The sequence below is a fragment of the Cryptotermes secundus genome, unplaced genomic scaffold, assembly GCF_002891405.2.
Source record: "Cryptotermes secundus unplaced genomic scaffold, Csec_1.0 scaffold93, whole genome shotgun sequence".
Taxonomy (NCBI): domain Eukaryota; kingdom Metazoa; phylum Arthropoda; class Insecta; order Blattodea; family Kalotermitidae; genus Cryptotermes; species Cryptotermes secundus.
The window spans coordinates 673480-695624 of record NW_019736393.1 but is presented as its reverse complement, the minus strand read 5'-3'; the positions used below and the strand labels follow the sequence as shown (position 1 = coordinate 695624).

At 39.7% G+C, this 22145-nt stretch overlaps 2 long non-coding RNA genes across 7 annotated transcripts; one reads left to right on the top strand and one right to left on the bottom strand.

The window, feature by feature from the left end:
- The first annotated feature begins 928 nt into the window (after positions 1-928).
- Positions 929-9098, top strand: LOC111869774. Of its 3 annotated transcripts, none has more exons than XR_002843728.2 (5): positions 929-967; positions 2363-2520; positions 4016-4149; positions 7395-7473; positions 8657-9098. It is a non-coding gene; the product is annotated as an uncharacterized LOC111869774 (long non-coding RNA). The 3 variants fall into 3 exon arrangements; XR_002843729.2 differs by having other exon boundaries at positions 932-967; positions 2366-2520; XR_002843727.2 differs by lacking the exon at positions 929-967 and having other exon boundaries at positions 2236-2520.
- On the bottom strand, positions 8480-20474 carry LOC111869773. Of its 4 annotated transcripts, none has more exons than XR_002843725.2 (5): positions 20363-20474; positions 19570-19671; positions 12640-12817; positions 10645-10822; positions 8480-9037 (listed from the first exon to the last, which is right to left on the bottom strand). It is a non-coding gene; the product is annotated as an uncharacterized LOC111869773 (long non-coding RNA). The 4 variants fall into 4 exon arrangements; XR_002843724.1 differs by having other exon boundaries at positions 10700-10822; positions 20363-20471; XR_002843726.2 differs by lacking the exon at positions 8480-9037 and adding an exon at positions 9756-9833 and having other exon boundaries at positions 10700-10822; positions 20363-20473.
- Between the last annotated feature and the right edge of the window lie 1671 nt (positions 20475-22145).

The window sequence follows — 22145 nt, the reverse complement described above, 5'->3', positions numbered from 1 at the left end:
CTCAGATACTTCAATTTTTAGAACCTGAATCTAATGATAAGTTTCATCATTTCTTCAGTGCACTGTGATATCTCAGTTAAGAGGGTAATGTAGCTTGTTATTTAAGTTATTGTTTATGAACTTTAAGATGCAGATTAATCTGATATACATATCATGTTGCCAGTGTCATATTTAGCCAAGTATCTGGTCCAACAAAAGGCTACCATAGGACTTGAGTTGGCATGCTGGTCGTCCTGTGTGTGTTAGGTAGTTTTGATTGCAACTGGAAATATGTTGCAGATTTGTTATTTGTACTATTTTCTACTTTGGGGGAACTTATAGACAATTAACGTCAACATTAAATTTGTTTGATATAAGCCAAAAGTTTCTTATGGTCTCCATATATGTAATTATTACTTCCATTCCTGGGTTGTTTCACCGTGTCTGTGGGCGATGTTCGCCGATATTTCAGAGGGACATGGTGCTGCCGTCCTTAGAGACGAAATTAGACAGCATTGCCACATTCACAAAAAAAAGAAGAATGGAATTAACATGAACACCAAACCACCAAGAAAGCATACGATCGATAACATTTGTAACTGTTGACCTATAAATTATTTATAGAGCTGACTAAATTTCATATAACTAATCGTATTCCTCCAAACCGCGCGCCAAGAAATATAGTTTAAATTCCGACAGTGCTGAAATTTTATGACGTCACAAGCCGTTCACCAATGGCGTTAAAGTAAGCACGGGTCTGGTAGTGCAGGCTATGCGACATCTTCGTCAATAATTGGAATTACTTTTGTGTAACGTCGAACACGTAATCTTCTCATCCATGTTTAGATGTCGCTATGCGAATTGTTTAACAATCTAGGCCCCTATCACCGTTGCCGACCACTAACGTTCAGTTGCTTATCTATAGGAAGTAATCTGTGCTTCCGGTAGACATTTTAGAAATGGACGGTGGTTTGAGTTTAAAGTATTTGTGAGTATAAAAATTTAAGTATGTTGAAATATTTATAGTTTACAATAGCAATAACACATTTAACAAGCTGTCAGCATAATGATTCTCAGGTTAGAGAATACTGTTGCTTATTATATGTGTTTTCTTGTTCTACAAGGTACTGAGCAGATTGCTGTTGAATTATACGGTATGGTGAAGACATTTGTTTTGTGGATCACGTTGCTTTGGTTATGCACATAACTGTTTTATTTAATTATGAATGTCATATAGAAAGCCTCTGTGCCTAAGTAATTAAGCTCTATGCCATGAAGGCGTATGGGGGTGTGGATGTATAGATCCACAGTTTCTTGACCTCGGCATTAGCTGGATTTGAGTGGTCAGCTTCACGCCCCTGCCGGTTTACCCGCGGGGAAAGAGCCTCAGGTACCCATTGGATAGGCTGGGTGGGCTCCAGAGCCGGTCTGACCCTACCGGGACTTGAACTCTGACCTCTCAGTTGTCCAGCCTGTAGGCAGTCGCTATAGCGGCTGCGCTACCTCGACTCAGATAAATGTTGTATAAAATGTAAAAAAAAATTGTAAAAATATTGACGCATGATGGAAGGTAAAGTTTGGAAAAATAAGGACATAACGGGACATTTTTGAAGGAGGGACCGGCATTATACTTCATATTTTGGAGATTCCAGGTATGGTTATCAGCCTGGGGAGAGCCTGGCCAGTCTGAGGTTAATGTTGGTTGCACTCAGCTACTCTAGGCTAACCCAGGCTATCTTTAAATAGCCCATGACTGCTACTTTCAAATTTATTGAGAATCTTCCATTAGAATTTATATGACTAGGGACATTAAATAGTTAAAAATCAGCAAGAAACAGCAATAGGAAATGCACTGTACCCTCGTTCAAGGTGACATTAATTTTCAGTTCTCATGTATGTGAAAATATTCCTATACTTAAGCTGTAAGTGCTATATATAATTAAGGTTTTTGTGATTTATTTGACCGCCTCTGTGGCCTTTTGATCAGAGTTCCTGCCTACAGATCCAGAGGTCCGGGTTCGATTCCCGGCGCTACCAGTTTTTTCTGAGAAGTAGTGAGTCTGTGACAGGGTCCACTTAGCCTCGTGAGGATAATTGAGGAGCTATTTCAAGGAAATAGTGGCTCTGGAATAGAAAACCGAAATTAACGGCCATGGGGATTCGTTGCGCTGACCACGCGACACCCTCTATCTGCTAAAATTGGTACTGTGAATATTTAATATGTATTTATTTATTTATTTTAAGTTGGCACTAACTTTGCTGAGAATTGGCGGTTGCTCGGTTGGTGTAGTTTGCTTGCAGACTAAAACCACAGAATTTGTTTTGTGATTTCTTTGCATTGTTGCATAAGGGAGCTAACACGTAGCCATTTCTCTGTTATGAGGAGTATGTTGGTATGAATGAAGAAATTGCTGTTCCTGATGAAGGACTTCTCAAATGTAGCTGAAGTGAGGAGTGGCTAAGGGTTGAACTTGCCTGCACTCTGTCTACGGGATACGTAGCTGATGTCTGTTTTGCAGATGCTCATCATTCATTTTTGTGGTATATTGTTTGGAAACTTAAGTATTAAATCTTTTTTATTCATTTGCACGTGTGCTTGAGGACACATTTTAATTGAAGTCAGTTATCTACTACATCACAAAAAGCACTGCAAGCAGTGGCAGGAGATTTATAGGTCAAAATTTTAAAGGATTACATAATTGTTGCTACCTATTGACTGACAGGCTGATAGCAAGGAGAAAGTGAGTGGTAATGAAGCTCAGTGATTTTGGACCAAGGAACATGTATGAATCACACATTTCATTTTCTTTTCAGTCTACTCTATAAGACAGTTCTTTGTACTAAAGGTACATATTGTTTTGGATGAATATTACCATTACAACTTGAATGTCCAGTTTATTTATGTGGTCACCTGCAAAATTCAAGGGTAGCTGGAAGCATGTGCTATGCTGGATGCTGTATGACATTTAATATACATTGCTTTGTGAGATGAAAGTATGTCCAGCGCCCAGAATGTAAACTGTCTGCAAACAAAGTTCTGCATGTTTATCCTGGATCATCAGTACCTACTTTTTTGCATAACAGAGCACCTGCGTTTACAAATTCTTGAGTTAAATAAATGGCCATCTTGAATTTCCATACTTGTCATGTAAGATACCAATCACAGTGGCGGCGCAGTCTGAGGCATGACGTGTCTTCGCCTGCTTGAACACTAGGGTCATCGTTTCAAATCCCACTCGAGGCATGGATGTCTGTGTGCAGGTAGCGGACTTGCGGCAGGCTGATCCCCAGTTCAAGGAGTCCTACCGACTGTGTATAGGTCAAGAAACTGAAAAAGTGGCCAAGGTCCACAAGGGATGTAGAGCCATAGATAGATAGATCATGTAATATAATGTCACTATATTTTTAAGCCTGTGTGTTGTTTCATACATAGCACAGACAATTACAAATGCTTTTTGTTGGTGGACTACAATTTAAAGTAATGAAGTTAACAAGATGTCTGCACTAAAGGTATTTTCTTGTGATGATTATGGGTTTGTTGGAAATTAAAATTATGTTGAATTTTGAACTTTGAATAATTTACTTTCAAGAAAGGCCTGTATTTTAAATTATTGTGTTGTACACATAACAGAGACCACCTCTGTGGTCTAGTGGTCAGAGATCCTGGCTACAGATCCAGAGGTCCAGGTTCGATTCCTGGTGCTACCAGATTTTCTGAGAAATAGTAAGTCTGCAACGGGGTCCACTCAGCCTCATGAGGATAATTGAGGAGCTATTTCAAGGAAAGAGTGGCTCCGGTCAAGAAAACTGAGATTAACGGCCGTGGAGATTCGTTGTGCTGACCATGCGACACCCTCTATCTGCTAAAGTTTGCACTAACTTTGCCCACAAGCAGCGGTCGCTCAGTCGTTTTAGTTTGCTTGCGCACTGAAACCATGGAGTTTGTTTTTTGTTTGTGCATATAGCAGATTATTGCTATTATTACTAGTTTAAGATTTTGTCACAGTTCATATAACCTTGAAATCTTTGTTGACAGTTTTGGACAAAAGAAATTCCTGTTCCAAGAGATGGGTGACCTCACTTCCTGAGTGAGGAAGTGCCAGGCAGGATGTTTAACTCGAGTGTTCTTCCCCGGCTGTGCATCAGTTATGAGGGGCCCCAGCATGAAAGGTATGTAGCTTATTTGATACAGCCCACCATTATGGCTGGGCTCTGCATCTGACTGTAGACCCCTTACACATATGCACAGTGGAACCCCCATTGAACAGTTTCAGTGTTAATTTGCCCCCATTTGAGGTTTTTCGCAGTTTAGTGTTTAGATCCTCTGCTCCTGACATTGTCACAAATGTTTGAGTGGAGGCCTGTGTGTTCTGTGTTCTGCCCTGTTACCTGAGGAGAATATTTAGGCCTACGAGAGAGGAAGTAACAGAAGGTTGGAGGAAATTGTGTAATGAGGAGTTTCATAATTTGTGTTCTCCACCAGATATTATTAGCATCGTCAAAAGAAGGATGAGGTGGGTGAGACATATGGGGCAGATGAGAAATATAAACCTAAGTGGAAGATACCATTTGAAATAGCTAGACAGAGATCGGAGGATAATATTTAAATGGAACTTCAAGGATAGGGTGTGGATTATATTCATCTGACCCAGGATAGGGACCACTGTTGGGCTTTTGTGAACCTATGCAGTTCAAAGCTTGTAATTCCCTGACCTTACCCAACTTAGAGTTGTGCACTCTTTAAATAGGGTTTTAACTCTACTTTATCCTGGATAGTGTAGTTGGTATGGCAACTGGTTACGGGCTGGACAACTGAGGGGTCAGATATTGAGTCCAAGTGGGATCAGTAATTTTCTTTTCTCCATGTTGTCCAGACTGGCTGTCAGGTCCACACAGCCTCCTATCTAATGTTATATTTTAGCGTCCTGCTGCACTGATTTTCATCCATTATGTATACAGTGGCCGTCTTGTAGTGCACTCCTATCTAATGGGTACCAGGGGCTCGTTCCCTGGGTGTAAAGTGGCTGGGGCGTGAATCTGACCACTCATCTCCAACTAGTGCGTGGTCAAGAAAATGTGGATCTATACATCCACTCCCCCATACACCTTCATGTCGTAGTGCTTAAATAGTTAAGCACAGGGACTTTACCTTATCCTAGATACCAGGTTATGGCAAAGATGCAGCTGCCAGGAATGTCAATCTCCAGGGTAACTGGATACCTGGTATCAACTTTGTCAATAATATACAGTAGAACTTGGTTATAACGTCATCAAAGGGACCTAAAAATAGTGTCGTTATAAACGAATGTCGTTGTAACCGAAATGGGCACTTCCACAGTAGCCTTATGTTAGTCACGTAAAAATCTACCAAAACCGAGTTAAAATGTTGCATTTTTTAGTGAAATACGTAGTTAAGTACAGACTAACGTAACATTAACATGGAATTGCCCAAATGTGTAATATCAAAAACATATTACAGCGCTTTTCACTGACAATACACACCGCACTAATACTGTATATTAAAGGTAGGCCTACTCACCAAATTACAGTAGATTACATCAATTGTTGTGCCTTACTGTACCTAGATACGAGTACAGTAATCAGTTATCTTCATCTGTTTCCTGTTACTTGCCCAATACACACTTTCTAAATTACGTTCAATGTCCATATCAGAGAAATTCAGGAATGAAAATGACGTTACATACGAGGTTGATGCATTTGTGCATGTCGTACTAAGCAAGGTATAAAAACAGTTGCTTTATGAGGAATTAGTTCGTACCATTGAATATTTGACGCAATACACAAGGTGTCGCAGAAACCGATGTTGCTATAACCAAGTTTTACTGTATCAACATTTGTCCAAGGATGCACAGTCACAATGTTGATTATATATCGAGGCGAGGTTACTAGCCTTCTGTTACGCCCCCCCCCCAAACCTCAAGGACCATGTGCTGCCCTTTCATCTGGTCCTTTCTATTTGACTTGTGTGACATGGCTGACCTTACCAGGAGTTTATGCACCGAGCAGCATAGCTTTCCAAGTGACCAGTAGACACAAACTCCCTCATAACATTAAGGGGGAGGATCCTATAAGCAGGCAGTAGAATCTTTGCTGTTGACAGCATTGTTAAATAAGCCACAAATAAATCAAATCAGTCTGCTTCGAGATGGATGTACAACTGGGATGTTGTGCAGTGGGCTAATCCTGTAGCTTTGTTTGCTTTTAGTTCCCACACAGTTAGTGGCTATGTCTCTCTTGTGTCTTGCAGTGCAAGGGCACCATCCTTTGGGTGGAGGATGTACCCTGAAGATAGAGGCAGTATCTCTCCTCTGAAATTGTAACTACTTACCAGATTAATCTTGTTATGGGCCAGAAGATAGTAATCTAAACATTCATCTTTATGAATATGAATGCCTTTGATCTCACAAAGCATAAGACAAAGTCTTCAGTATATAAAATAGTGATGAAAACTGACTAGGCTTTTTGTATATGGAATGGACAATCCATTCAATGTAAGTAGGGCTAATGAAACATAAGGAAGTGATTAGTTTTGCAACAGTAGAGTTCTCAGAATTACTGGCTTCTGGACCAAAGTCCAAAAACCCAGTAATTCTGAGTGTTACACACCATCATCAGAACCCTTTAGAATCTAACAGTAAAGTTGTATTGAAGACTGAAGGTTAACACCATTGAGATAAGCTCACAAAATGAGGGGTGGAGGGGAAAATGCAGTGAAATCCTTATTTAATGAGTCTCTGGGGGAATGGCTTTTCTTTACACTTAATCAGCATTTTCACTGAATGGGGTTATGCAAGAAACAGTTCATTGGTATTGTATAGAATAATGACATATTTAATAGAATGGTTGTGTAGTAATGATTTATGACAGAAGGAAAACATGAACATTGTGTTTTGAAAGGTTGGAAGTTACAGTACAATAAATATGAGTTGAAATTATCAAAGTTTGGGAAATGGGGTGTGCTAGCTGCAAGAGGAAAACGTGGGACTCGGGTCTTCTCACAATTTTCACTTCATCCCTTATGTGGGTGTCATTTTAGGAGACAAAGTGAATTGATAGGTGAAAGATTTTGGATATACTGTGATGCAGTCACAAATTCATCTAATATCTCTCTGTCAGTATAATTGTAACGTCACATATATTAGGGAGGACTGCTAGTGGCATATGAGAATTATTGTGCAGTAGGTGAATATAAGCAGGCACATCACAGCTTTGTTCCTGAAGTAACATATATTTAAAATTTTTGCCAGGCACACAAAAATTTTGGATGCTTGTTTATATTGGACTTTGTCTGGGATCAGAAAAATATAGTTCACTTTATGTGCACTCACTGGGGCACACTGACCCACCAGTGTTTTCATTCTGACATTACAGGCATGTGTTTGGTTTGTTCACAGATTGGTTGCAGAGACAGTGAACAGAATGTCGGAGTGGGGCCTCTAGGATCCCTGGATGCAGAGTCCTTACAGAAGGATGGTATGTAATTAATCTGAATTTTAAACATTTTGATTGTTTTCTATCAAAATGACATTGCCAAATCATATTGCAGAACATTTGTGTCCAGATATTCTCTGATTATACTGTAGCAATTTTACTGAAATTGGTTTTTTCTTCTTAAGGAATGGCGTTTATGTATGTAGAGTATATATTGGATTTTTAATTGGTAATTGTTTTCCCAACCATGTCAGTAGCTCAGACAGTATACTGTCACCAAGCAGGTTGGCTTGGGCTGGACTTGTATTCAGTGCTTTGTTCAAATACAGACCGTCTTTCAGTCCACGTAGGCTAATGCCAGGATGGTACTTCAGATTAAGCTATAACCACCTCCTTTCACATGTTTTTCAATTAATCAGTCATCACCCTATCATTAGACAGTGCTGCCAACCTTTGTAAGGGATCGGTTCAGGCATTCAAGTCAATAGGGAGAGATTCACAGACAGCATTGAGATGGCATAAGCGTACTTAAGGAATATAGGCTAACAAAACTAATGAGTGGTAGGATAGTGAAGTATGAATCAGAAAGGATGGGGGGAGGGAATGCCTAGGCTAGAATTGAAGATCACAAAAGCCTCAGAATACATTACCATTGGATGGTAGGCCAGTTGTGATGTCTTTTAAGTGAGTCAGAGGAAAATCTCTCAGTATAGGCATTCTTCAAACTTAGGATCTTGTGAATATTGCAAATCTCTAGACTTTGCAGTCTTTTAATTTTCACAAGTGGAGTCCCACTTGGCCCAGTGGCCACTGATTGGCCTACTGTAGCCTGCTCCAGGTGATTTTGGTGGAATGAAGACTGGAGTGGGAAACCAAAGTACTCCGAGAAAACCCGCCCCAGCGCCACTTGAGCTATGGCGCGGCCTAGACTTTGCAGTCAGTAGGTAAATTAAATGCTAGAAATGTTTCACTGTTTGAAAATCAGCAGTAGAGAAACAGTAATTTGTCAGCATGACATGATCTAGATTGTAAATGAAAACTCAAAATGTGTATTGGTAATGTTTTTATTTTTGCATTACAGCAGTGTATTTAATGATGCCATTGTTTCATAGCAACTTATTGCCCCCAAACTTGAGGGACTTTTACTTAGCACAGGTCATTCAAGAGGGGGCAATAAGTTGCTAGTGAAAATACTTTATTCTAATTTTGTTTTGTTTGTTTGCAGGTTGGGGAGAGCACCATGGCGAATAAGGATGGTTACGTGCTGGAGAGGACATGTGCAGAGTGCCCAACAAAAGTGGTATGTTTCGAGATAGTGCGCATAAAGGACTTCAAATTTTAACAGCAACATATGGAATAAAACATTGTAAATAAGGTTTAACTTCTATTTCCATAACATCTTGTATTATATAAAGCCAATCACATTATTGCATGCAACACTTATACAGCGATTAGCTACCAACAGTGGAATAAAGTGTATATTGTTGTGGAAATAAAAGACTGAGTTCATAGTGATGTATGTTGCTGATGAAGCTTGCAGCTCCTGAATCGCACTATCTCGAAACGCCCCACTTTTCCTGGCATTCTGATACTTCATGTAGTCCTCCTGCAAAGAAAAAATAAAGTAATGTTAATTTTCAGTCAAAAAACATACAAAAATATTAAAACGTGAACTAAAATTTTTTTTGAACATTTTAATGGAGACAGTTGGATTTGAACCTGAGACCTTCTGAATACTAGGCTGTAGTGCTAACCTCTAGACCACCAGGGCAGCTCAACAGTCATTTCTTTTAGAACCATACTTAAGTTGCTTTTCTCTTGTTACAGCAGGAGCTCTGTATGGGCTTGATGAGTGTTCTCTTGCTCTCATCACAGGCAACCAACTCTGTCACATCTGTAGTGATCCTGTTTTCTTCTCTGTGGATTACTTCTGCTTTATCCCATTGTATTCAGTGCAGAATACAATGGGATAAAGAAGATAAAATCCACAGAGAAGAAAACAGGATCACTACAGATGTGAGAGTTGGTAGTGATGAGAACAGCAGACAACCAAGCCAATGCATGAACTCCACATGGCTCCCTCTATTACAAGAGAAAAACAACTTAAGTAAGGTTCTAACAGACATTACTACTGAGCTGCCCTGGTGGTCTAGAGGTTAGCACTACAGCCTAGTATCCACAAGGTCTCAGGTTCAAATCCAACTGTCTCCACTAATATCAGAACAAGAAATAAATTTGTAAATGGAGAATCCTGCAAGACAATATTCATACATAGTTTTAATGTATGCATAAATTAAAGGAATATAATTATTTTAATTATATAACTTCAACAAATTTAAGTCCTCAGCCATCTCCCGTAACATGTTCCAGACCCCTATTCCTGACATCACTGCTCAGCATCTCTACAAAGACAAGGCAAGACAGATAATCATTTCTGGGACTGTCTTTTATGATGTGACACCATGCAGTCTTGTAGTTCACCAGTGTTTCAAAGGAAGGCACTTTTACCATGCTACATGTCATCATATCCCAGAAGATAGTACCCTCCATGTCTCTCTCTCTCTCTCTGGGGTGAGGTATAACTTAACACATACAATGAAATGCTGTGTTTAGCAAGTTCTCTTTCTGGTTGTGGTCAAAACCCAGTAGACTCTGTACTACTCTCGAATGTTCAGTGAATTTCAGCTCAGTGTTTTGCGGTCAAAACAATAATATTCATGCTTTCAGCCACAAACTGTTGCTGCAGAGTAAGTTTTTCCTATATATCATTGTTCTAAAAATAATTTTATTAATCTTATAAGCTGATTAATTTCTTGATATAATTTTGTATAACCACTAGTGAAAACCTTGATTTAGTATATGGAAAACCATTTCCACAGAGATTCATTAAATCAGGATTTTGCTGTATGAACAGATATAAGGGAAAATACACTTACGCACTAGATCCATTTCAAATCAACGAATCTGACTGCACTATCACAAGATATGATTTCAGCAAAATCTCCCCACTGCTCCCACCTTGTCTTGTTTATGTGCACTTATCCTTCTGTTCTCCATCTGTGAGGAAGCAGCCCTAGGATCCCAGAGACCCGTGACCTGAACTTTGCCTGACAAGCCCAATTCCTACATTGACCTCTTTCGGTTCCTACTGCACAGCTGCTCAACCTTTACAGGGAGACTTCTGCCTTGATTTTATCAGATATCTGCACTAACCTCTAGGTTGGAGTCCCCGCCTGTGACAATGAAATGTATGTGATGTGACGGATACCTTCAGTATTTGACCTCCTCCATGACAGAATGCAGTTCATGGGATGAATGGTACTTGCTCACTCATAGATGGAGGACATCCACCATTGCGAACAGCTCTTCCTTCACCAATTCCACTCCAGCACTGTGGAAAGTAATGATTACATAGTGCCATACAGTCTCCAAATTCTAATACTATTTTTTTCATTTCATACATCCTGTTGCATTATAATATATAATTTCTTTATTGCATCGTTGTTTACATTCCCTACAGAATGGACAATACTTTGTAAGATTAGGCACAGACTAAATAATTAACATTAATACAGGGTTTGTCTGGAAAGTAATGCAATTAAGTTCATAAAAAAAATTATTCAAGATATTTAAGATTTGAGGCTTTCACGGTGGTGACTATGAAGAAAGCAGTCTCTGGGATATGGCACTGTGTATATGTGGTAAAATTCTTCAAAGTACTCCCCTTGGGCATCCACACACTTTTGCCAGCAACTTTTCCATGCACGGTACGCATCCTGGAAGGCGTTGACAGGGACCTCATTTAGAGCCTTTGTCACTGTGGTTTGGATCGCTTCAATGGTTCCAAAATGGGTTCCTTTCAGGGTGGTCTTGATCCTCAGGAACAAAAAGAAGTCTGCCAGAGCCAGGTCAGGACTGTAGGAGGGCTGGGGCAATCGTCACTCGGTTGTTCTTGTGGTTGTCAGTCAACAATTTGAGGACCAACTTGGCACACACTTTCCGCATGTGCAAACTGTCGGTAACGATGTCGTGCACATTGGTTTTCGGAATGCTGAGGGTCTCTGCTATCATATGAACACGAGGCACATTTTTGTCACTTTTGCTGGTTGATGGCCGTCCAGAGCGGGGGTCATCCTCAACTTCTTCCCGGCCATTTTTAAACAACTTCAACCACCTGGAGACTTGAGAATAGGAGAGAGCAAAGTCCCCATAGGCTTCCTGAATCATTTGGTGGGCATCAGCAAGGCTTTAGTTCAGTTTAGCACAGAACTTGATCACATAATGTTGTTCGATACTTTTCTCCATTGTGCGTCGTGACACAGGCACTAACAGGAGGTTCACAGAAACAGTGATCCTGGCACTCCCAGAGCTTAGAGCAGACTGAGCTTGGAAGCACTGTGAAGCTAAGAGTCCCCCCCCCCTTTTCCCAACAGGTCCGAACGCACTGCGACCAGGAGGAGAGGCGGAAAAAAACAAATTGCATTACTTTCCAGACAATCCCTGTATTACTACATCCACATCACGAGCCTCCAAAACAGTTTACTATATATACACAAAATACAGAATACTCCAATTTGTCGGTGGGAACACAACAAAATCACAAAAACCAACGAATGACTCGATGATGTAAAGCATCACTTGAAGAATTTTAATCTTGTTTTATACTATAACTTTCGTTTTATATAGTCTAATTTATTGTACTTTTATGCCAAGTATTTTAATATAATTAATATTATTGTATCCAATGTTACTAGTACTGCAGTTCAATGGTGTATATATGTTGGCCATGTATTTGCCTGACGATGGCTTTTGGTAGCCGAAACATGTAGCAGAGCCAAAATTGGCACCAACCTTGATATAGTTGTGTTGTGACGATTTTAATAAAGAAATTATACTAATACTATTATTGATGTTGATTTGCAGATTCTCTATAATAAGTTTTTAAGTAATGAATAACCTCTAAGGACCCTACGAAAATGTAGACATAAAGGAAGCACATATTCTGGCCAGAATACTAGAGACAGCAGCAATCATCATGATCCAGCCACTTCAGCCCAAGAACATAGCTCATCATCAAGCTCAGAGCCAGTCACTTGATGGGCTGAGCTGTCCCACCTACTTATATCAAGTACAGAGGGTACAAATACAAGATGATTCCCTAATTTTCAATTGCCATACTCCATAATTATCATCTTATTTGACACACACCTTAACTAGAGGAACTCCTCAGCATTCCTGTGTAGCAGGAGAAGGGACTTCCTGGGTTCACCTTTCTTGATCTGTAGTCACAGGACTCCTCATGGATGATGGTCACTGGGGGGAGTGCCAGGCAGCAAGTCCTGCAACCATCTACAACATCCTTCATCGCTGGTGCCTTTCTAGGGATCTGAAAAGAAGCAACAATGATATTAATTCTCACAAACTGAATTCAAATACAGTGGAGCCTCCATTTACCATCCCTTGATTTAAGGGCTTACCTCAGCTAAGGTTGAAAGTTTCAGTGTTAGTTTTCCTCAATTTAGTGCTCAGATCCATCACTCCCCAAAGAACATTAAATGAGGGTTTCATTATAATGGTGTTGGTAAAAGAAACTTGAAATTTGGTCTCACGTTAGGGGAAGAAAATAGGCTGGAAGTGTTTGAGAATGGGGTGCAGATAATATTTGGCCTTAAGTGGGAGGAAGTGACGGGAAGGTTTAAAAACTGCATAATAAGGAGCTTCAAATGAAGATGAAATGAGTGGGGTGTGTAACATTGGTGAGAGAGAACACCTGAAGGAAAGAGACCAATTGGAAGACCTAGGCATAGACATGATTATAACAGTGCAAGAAGTTCTGGGAAGAACTGATCGCCTACTTCTCTTTGATAAAACATTGTCCACAAATTCTTCTATCCTTGTGTAGGCATTTGTTGGCATGGAACATGCTTACTACTGACCCGTTGCATAGCAACAATAGTGGGGATTCACATATAGGAGGCTAACAACATGGAACTGTAGCAAGCAGTATTTTGAAGAAAGCAGTCTTCTAGGATTTGGCACCGTGTATAAGTGGTATAAGCAGTATTTTCTCTGCAGTTAGACCCAAAGTTATAAGAAGAAAAAAAAAAAACTCTGCTGAGGGCCATGCTTTGCAGTCAGTCACAGAGCACACAAACCCAACTCTCCTGACTGCACTATCTGGTTTTCAGAAGTTGGGGGGGCTACACAAACAGCAAGGTGATCTAATAAGCCTCCTATTATAAGGAAAGTAGGCTAAAAACAGATCTTACAGAAAGAGGATGGAAGGGTGTAGTATCAATTCATCTAGCTCAGGACAGTGATCAGTGGTTGGCTACTGTGGACATGTAATGAACTTTGGATTTCATAAAATGCAGGAAATCTCTTAACTGGTTGCGGTACCATTTATCAGCTTCTCAAAAACAACTCTGCTTCATGGAGTAGGCTGACAGTGTCAGTAATTTTATGATCTTACATTTTCAAACAATATTATCAATAATTATCACTTAAGATGACAGGCCATTAAAAAATAAATTTGAGTTCTTGTGCAGTGGGGAAAAGGAACTTCCTACATGCCCCCTTCCTTGGTCTGAAACTTGAGGATTCCTCATCAGTGACGTGTGGTGGGAATATGATTGGGAAACTGCATCTGTTTCTGTCATGATGTGTAAGGGAGGAATGATTCCTGCTCAGTTCACCCCAATACATAGAGCCAGTCTTGTTCACTGGGCCCACAGATACAGATCCAGTTTCTGAAACCAGTTTGACAATACCCACAACAATGGGCGTTTTTTTCCCTCCAAAATAATACTCACATTTACAATAAACCTAGTTTAGCCCTGCTGAATTCACACTAAGTCCCCTACTCTGGCCTTTCTACCCCCGAGGCCCTATTCTTAACCTCAGGACTTGACCTACCCCCTTTGTCCTGCTCAGATACATTCCCTGCCCATGACAGAGTAGGAAATTGGTGATGACCTCTCTGTCTGCAATCCAAGATACATTGGTGACCTGTCCGTTTTCTTGTCTGACTTCCAAGTGCAGGGTCTTCTTTCTCAGTTCTGCAGATATCCTCCTCTGATCTTTGTGCCTAGGGCTCCCAATAATTTGACTTGTCTTTTGAAAAATAGTTTATTTTATATCAATTATTTCTCTGCAACTCTTATAAGACATTAAACTATGCTACCTTTTTTGTTTTTACCATTTACTAAAATAATGATAACCAAAGACATTAAATTACGCTACTCTTTTTATTTTTATCGTTTACTAAAATAATGATAACCAATCGCCTAAGCGGGGCACATCATCAAGCCCCTGGCTCAAATGTCTTGTACCAAGAACTTATATTTCCCCTAGAAATTTTTAACTATGACACTCCATCTATAATGATGACAAGTCTCCAATGTAATCCTTAACTTTCAAAGAAAGGCTTTTGACAGAAGATACATAGCTGAAGGGGTAGATGGAGAGGCTAACATTATGGGCCTTTGCTCACTCAGAAACTTAACACCATTCATCACTGGGCACAACAGTTTCCTTCCTGATATTTCTCCAGGACTGTTAACAATTAATAGTAACAATATAACCCCTTACACAATACGAGTAATAAAATTAGAATCCAGTCGCTACATTGTGTTCAGGGAATGAATAAACACCTTAAAAATTTCTTTCTTGCAGATATATTATGTAATCAGTATGCAAATTCAGGTTGGTTCTGATTTTGAATTTCCAAATAAAGCCTAACCTATACTTACAGTCTGACGTGACACATATCTTTACTCATGAGTTCGATACAGGTTAGCAGGAGGGGGGAGACATTCTGGGTGTTCAGTTCCTATCCAAATTTCATAAAACTTCATTATTTGGAGTAAGAGTTTCATCACTGATGTCTATATAGGATTATTAACACACTAACAATTATATGGAGCCTTACATAACTGAATATGGTAGTGCAGCAACAGTGCTGGTTACTATCTGCCTACTGAATACAAGACAAGCCATACATAGATCTTTTAACCAGTTACCATGAGCTTATCTCTCCCACAGTGGGGCATTAAAATTTGTTATTGCTGCATTTGATTTTATAACTGTTGCTCTCTTTATAAAATTCAATCTCTCAACCATGTGTCATTATATAATCATGAAACAAAAAGTCTCTAAGACTGGCAGGTACTTATATGTCTATTTTCATTTACATAGCTGTTACATTAAAGTAAAATATAGTAAAAGTAAAGCTATCCCTGTAACAGGCCGTGAAGGCCCATAGGGTTGTGAGATGTTGAGGGTCCCACATTATCTAGACAAACGGCTCAAAGATGGTGGTAAGGTTGTCAGCCTTATGCTCCGGCCGCGCTTTACTCCCCAGGAAAATTATTCAATTAATTCCTGGTACTCATTTCTGTTAGAGGCTGAGTTGACCCCAGGGCCATAGTGCGGCTGAATGGATTAGGTCAATTGAAAAAATCCAATGACCTCATCAGGACTTGCACCCACAACCTTCAGGCTTGTAGCATAGTGCCTCAACCAACTACACTACTATGTGCCCCCATATATATATGGAATTTGACTAAGAATATATATATATATTTAGTAAAATTCCATACTTCTGGATTTAGTCTCAAAAAGTACCCTGCTGTCATCACGGGCATGCACTTCAGTTCCCAATATGTGATCACAAAAGTATGTCTTACTCATGCTCATACACTATATGCAGTCCTGACTGGCAAAACTACTTCCAGTCTAAACACACTCATGTGTCTCATTATTGACACATTTCACTATGACCCACTACACGTGTGGCTAGTTCATTGATAACAGACATATCTCACAGCTGTGTGCGCTCAACAAGTACTTCCTTCACAAGCTCAGGGCTACTGTGGATGAATGAACTGTGCAACAAGAGCTATACGTTCCTTGAAACATTGACTGCAAAATCATTATCTTGCACAAATTATGAAATCATCATACAAGCAGTTAGACCACTGGAAACACTGTTGCAAATCCAGTTGCATGTACTGTGAAGGTAGGTATAACTGTGACACAGTTTTCAATAACAGCCCACAGTACATTTTCTAACAAAAACAAATCTTACCTTCAGACACTTCTTAGCCACTAGCTGAACCTCAATTCCCTTTCTCACCTCCAGAAGTCATCCACAATATGGCAAAATTTGAAACAATACAACACACAGGGCCATCTAACAGTTTTCAAAGATGTACCTTGTTTCAAGATACTGACCCATTTTGTAGCATATAACAAAGTGATCACATGGACTTTGCTTTGAAACTGTGGCAGCAACATAGAAGGCCTAATAACTTGCACTCAGCATTCTGGCGAAGAACTTTCTGGTGGTCTGTCTAACACTACTACTTCAAATTCTCTACTAGGGTCCTTACAGCTGCTTCGATTAAAAGAATTACATGCAGTGTAACTCGAACACCCGAAGCTAACAGTATGAAACCACCATTCTCTATAACAGAAACCATTCTCACTTGGTTGAAAGACAGTAATATTCCTATACCAAGCTCCATGGTGTCAGATATTATGTTCTCATCACAAGTCAAACAAAATTATCAGGAAGATATTTAAACCTAAGAAGGATCAAATCTTAGCAAGTCAGGACACTGAACTAACAATAAACATAAAAAGGTAACAAAAAACTGTCCTTGTATCTGGCCATAGAAGGCCACAGGGTTGTGAGACATTGAGGCTCTCCCATTTTCTATACAATCAGCTCAAAGATGGTGTTAAGGCTGTCACTCTTACATGCTGGCTGCCGTTTACCCTGCAGGAAGATTCTTAGTACTCATTTCTCTTACAGGCTGATTTGAAGCCAAGGGTCATAGTGTGGCTGGAAGGATTAGGTAAATTGAAGGAAAAAAAATCCACCTCATCAGAACTCAAACACCTGACCTTCCAGCTTATACCATAGGGTCTAAACCAACTACCCTACCACATGTTACATCGAATTTCTGACATGGCAATCTCTAAGACACTTCTGTAGCCTCGCAGGTAGGAAGGATGACAGGGCACATGACATTCACATCAAATTTTCTGGAAAGTGGATCCTTGTAAGATAGAACACCTCATGGCAGAATAGCATCAAAAGAGAAGTATCAAGAAGCTGAATTTTGGATCACAGGTGGATTCAACTGGCTACACAACATATCCAATGGACATCTCCGTGACAACAGTGATTTTCAACCGTCATATTTTGCTTCCAGAGCACTGCTTCTTAATGTTCAATCAGTCACTTAATGGCTTTGCTAAGGTTTAGGATGACCACATGCACTTCTCGTGTCTCTAATACAAATAACAAACTGAGGACGTCTGCATTCACAGATCTTGTTTCTTTAAAAGCAATATAATCTTCACACTAGTAGAAGAGAATGGAAATACTAGGCAATGTTATGAGTGCATTTCCAGCAATGTTAAGGGACGATACTAATATCTGACACCCAAATATCATCATTACTTCTGCACAGCTGTGGGATGATAAGACACTCAATGACATGCTTCACATCTTAAACAAATAACACTTCATAAACATTAACATAATTCTGGAAAATAATCAAGAACTCTAACTATTGTAAAGAATTGTAACTATTGTAACTTTACTCTCTTATTGTAATCCGCCAATGTACAGTAACTGACTTGTCCTATATCATGTAACAATGATCTCTAGGGGCGAAATAAATAAATAAATTAATAAATCTGTCCAACATACTTCTGTTAACCTCGCATCTCAACCTGCCACTGAATACTTATTTTCTTCCTCTCACTAGAATAATCTACATACCCAGCATCAAACTAAATCAAGTCTAAAGAAATCCAGCTGATCTTTACACCCTACTTCTGTCAGTGCCCCGCAAAACAGGCAACAACACAAGAAACACAACTGTACACCCTACATGTTTCACTAACAGGGCACAACTAATAATACTACAATTTCATAGTACCAGTTGATTCAAGGGAAACTGGTTTAAATGGTATTAATGCTATGCCACAGAAGCCCACACCAACATTATTCTTATTTATTGTGCTACAATAACCTAATACAGTATGGTGGAGACACAAAACTTGTCATATTCGGTTCATGAATCGCTTCACCATGCATTTGGGCAGGGAAGGGCCTGGTTCAGATACCTGAGCCTGTAACAACTGGGGTATAACATCAATGACCACCACACAGCAGGCTCATGCTGTCGAAAACCTTCAAATTATTGTGACGTGGATGGTGCAGTGGGAGGTGGGGGTCACATGAACTCTCTGATCTCGCGAGTGACGTCACATATCCCCACTCCGTCCATCAGTGTGCAATGCTCGGTAGACACCCCCTTCCCCGCAGTGACGTGGCAGAGGAGCGGCGGCGCCAGGCAACCATTGCCACGGTGATGTAACACGGGATGCCACGGTTGCTATGCAGCAGTAAACAACACCTGACAGCATTGCTAGGCTATCAGCAAATACGATGTTACGCAACAGTGGTGTCTATTACGTAACTGTTTTCTGTGTTGTCCGTAACAAGGCTAAATAAGGAGCAGCGAAGACTATTCAAGAGTATTCAGTCAGTCAGTCAGTCAGTAGGTCAGTCAGTAGTGAGTGATTAGAAAGTGACGATTGAGACAGTTACTAGAGAAAGAGTAACCAGTTAATTGCAGTCTAGTATTTGTGATACTGCCAATGGCAGTAATTGTGAGATTGTAAATGGTGTGATTGTAAGAGCAAGTGAGGAATAAAATTTGCTATATCCAATACGGCGTGAAGTTATTTGTCACGTTATACACCCAACACGTGACATTATTAAAGATTTTGCACACATCCAACACTTCAAAATTCCCAAGGACCTAAAACTTTCAAAACTCTATACTTTAAAGTGCTTAGTATTACTGAAGACTGGCCTGATTTATAACTGTTAAGTTACACTGGAGTTTTGGGGAACTGCGCATAACCATGAGTTAAATTACTACTCTTCCACACACTGCCCTGGTCTCCTGAGAGACGAACACATGCTTTTGACCATACATTTTTTTTTTGTCTTTTTAAATAATGTTCCACATTCAGTCTCCAGTCATGTACATTATGAGCAGTTATTTCATTCCTACCTACAGATCATGGTGCCAGTGTATAAAAGGTACTCACATATTCAGAACCATAATGTTGTCTCGAAAGACGTGGATTCTCTTGAACACCAGGTGTATACCACGTACTTAGAATCTAGTCCACTCCTCCCTCCTGCATCCACTGAAACACACATTGTGCGCATCATTAAAGATTTCACAGGAACTCATTAAAGATGAGCAAATGGCTAGTAATAATAGGGACATCCTCCTCACTATGCATACATTCTACTTTCCTCAAAGCTGCCTCCGATAAGCAGATTGGTCGTCAGTCCGTTTCGGTGCCTATATCTACCAATTTCCTGTACTCAACAAGCAGTCCCAACGTTGCAATACATTGAAATAACAAGTATTCTGTATCCTACAACACATCCCATCTTACATGCCAATTATCTGTTGCCATGATCTAGAGCTACATTCTCCACGTAAAAGAGCAGGTAATGTCGGTCTGCACCTGAGACCTGGGTCCCTACGAGTACCCTTATGTTCAATAGAAACATCGCCTCACTGAGCATTCCGGCACAGCTTGGTTACATCAAGCGTTTTAGTTTAAGTTAAGTGGTGCATCATATCACTGTGTATCCCAAGGCTATTCCACGATTGCTGATATCTCACATTTTTTTTAAATATTTGAAATATTTATAAACCTGCACATTCCGAAAACCTCCAACATGGCACCCTTTACAAAATATCCTCACTTTCGAAATTACACGAAATAAAACGTTTGACATTCCTCACAGGTATCCAACATTTATAACTTAGACAACCATTCCAATCTAGCAGAATTTAGCAGTTTTTTACATTTATCAACTTACCGAAAATAACTCTAAGCTAGTACTTCAAATACACATTCCTTCCACATGTAACTTTCCTTCCTACCCTTTCATCGGCGTTCAGTTCATCGGTACCATCGGTACCAACCTTACCAACGGTACCAACGTCGTGTGCCCATGAAACTCTTCGTTCATGATTGGCAACTTGGCCGCCGTGACGTCACGAGTGCTCTATTGCTGCCATCTCTACGCAAACGTACACTAAATACTTATAAGACGGTATGCTATTATACCACCATCCTATGCGTCCTGCCCTTCCCGCTCACTTCGGAAACAATAGTTCACAAGAATAGCAATAATTTTGCAACCAGATCTCTTTTGCTGCAGAGTTCTTTTGCCCGTTGTCTTTTTTTGGTGCTGGAATCAAAATCCTTTGGAAAGGATGAGTGAAGTGATATTAAACTTGGTTAAAAATAACAATGGAGTAAGGGCCTCTGCAGCAGAGGTGGTCACGGTTGCAAAACTATTTATGGGGAGAAAGTTTCTGAACAGTGTCTGTAAAGTCATAACATTTACATCAATCAAACACCTCCCTACTGAAATGCATTGGACACTGTGAACTATTACATACATGGAATACATGTATTTAGGGAAGCTGCTGGTAACAAAAGGATTTCCATCGCCAATGGAATATCAACACATTAATCTATTCCCACCACATTTCATATCTTGTGATGATACCTGTAGCAAACTCATAATTATTACTTGCTAGTTTTATTTCGTAATATATTAAAAAAAAGCTCAAGTAACTGCATTTACCTTACTGTTCGCTATCTTTGACCATATTTTTATAGATAGTAGATGGCATTCAGTACACTCAAAGTCTTATTGTTCAGGGCAGCAGATAGTGAAACTCACCATTACCTAGTCATGACAACATTTCAGGAAATGCAGTGAGTAACTAAACAATGCTCAGAGCTCATATGTAGAGGTTCTATCTCAGGGAATTAAACAAGGTAGAGGGTAAAGAGCAGTATCATGTCAAAACCTCACAGCTTTGACATCAATAGAGTTTTGGAAACTATTAGAGATAATATCAACATTTCAGCCAAACAGTCTAGGTTATGAAGAAATGAGGAAGCATACGCCATAGTTCAACGAAGGATGTTCAAAATTATTATATCAGAGGAAACAAGTAAAACTGCAATGGTTATACAATCCAAGCAAAATACATGGGGATAATTTGAAGAACATAAGACATGAAGCCAGCAGGCATTTCAGAAATAAAAAGAGGGAACATCTGAAAGACAAAACTGAGGAGTTTGCAGTGAACAGTAAGCTCAAGAACACTAGACCTGTATAGAATAAATGAATTTAAGAGGGCTCACCAAGCTAGAAGTATCTTACTGAAGGATGAGAATTGTGATCTGCTTGCAGGTTCCCACATTTTGAATAGGTGGAAGAACTACTTTTCTCAGTTATTTAATGTACACATACATAGGGTCAATGATGTCAGGAAGAAATACACACAGCTGAGCTGTTAGTACCTGATCCTAGCCCTTTTGAGGTTGAAACTGCTACTGCAAAGTTAAAAAGATATAAATTTCCAGATAGTTCTCAAATTCTGGCAGAAGTCATTCAAGCAGAAGATGAAATATTGTGTTCTTAGATCTATTAGATAATTAATTATATTTTGAATATGGAAAAATTGCCTGATCAGTGGAAGGAGTCTATTATTCTACAAGTTCACAAGAAGGGTGATAAACTAACTGTAGTAATTATTGTGGGATATCGCTGCCATCAACTTCATACAAAATTTTATCCA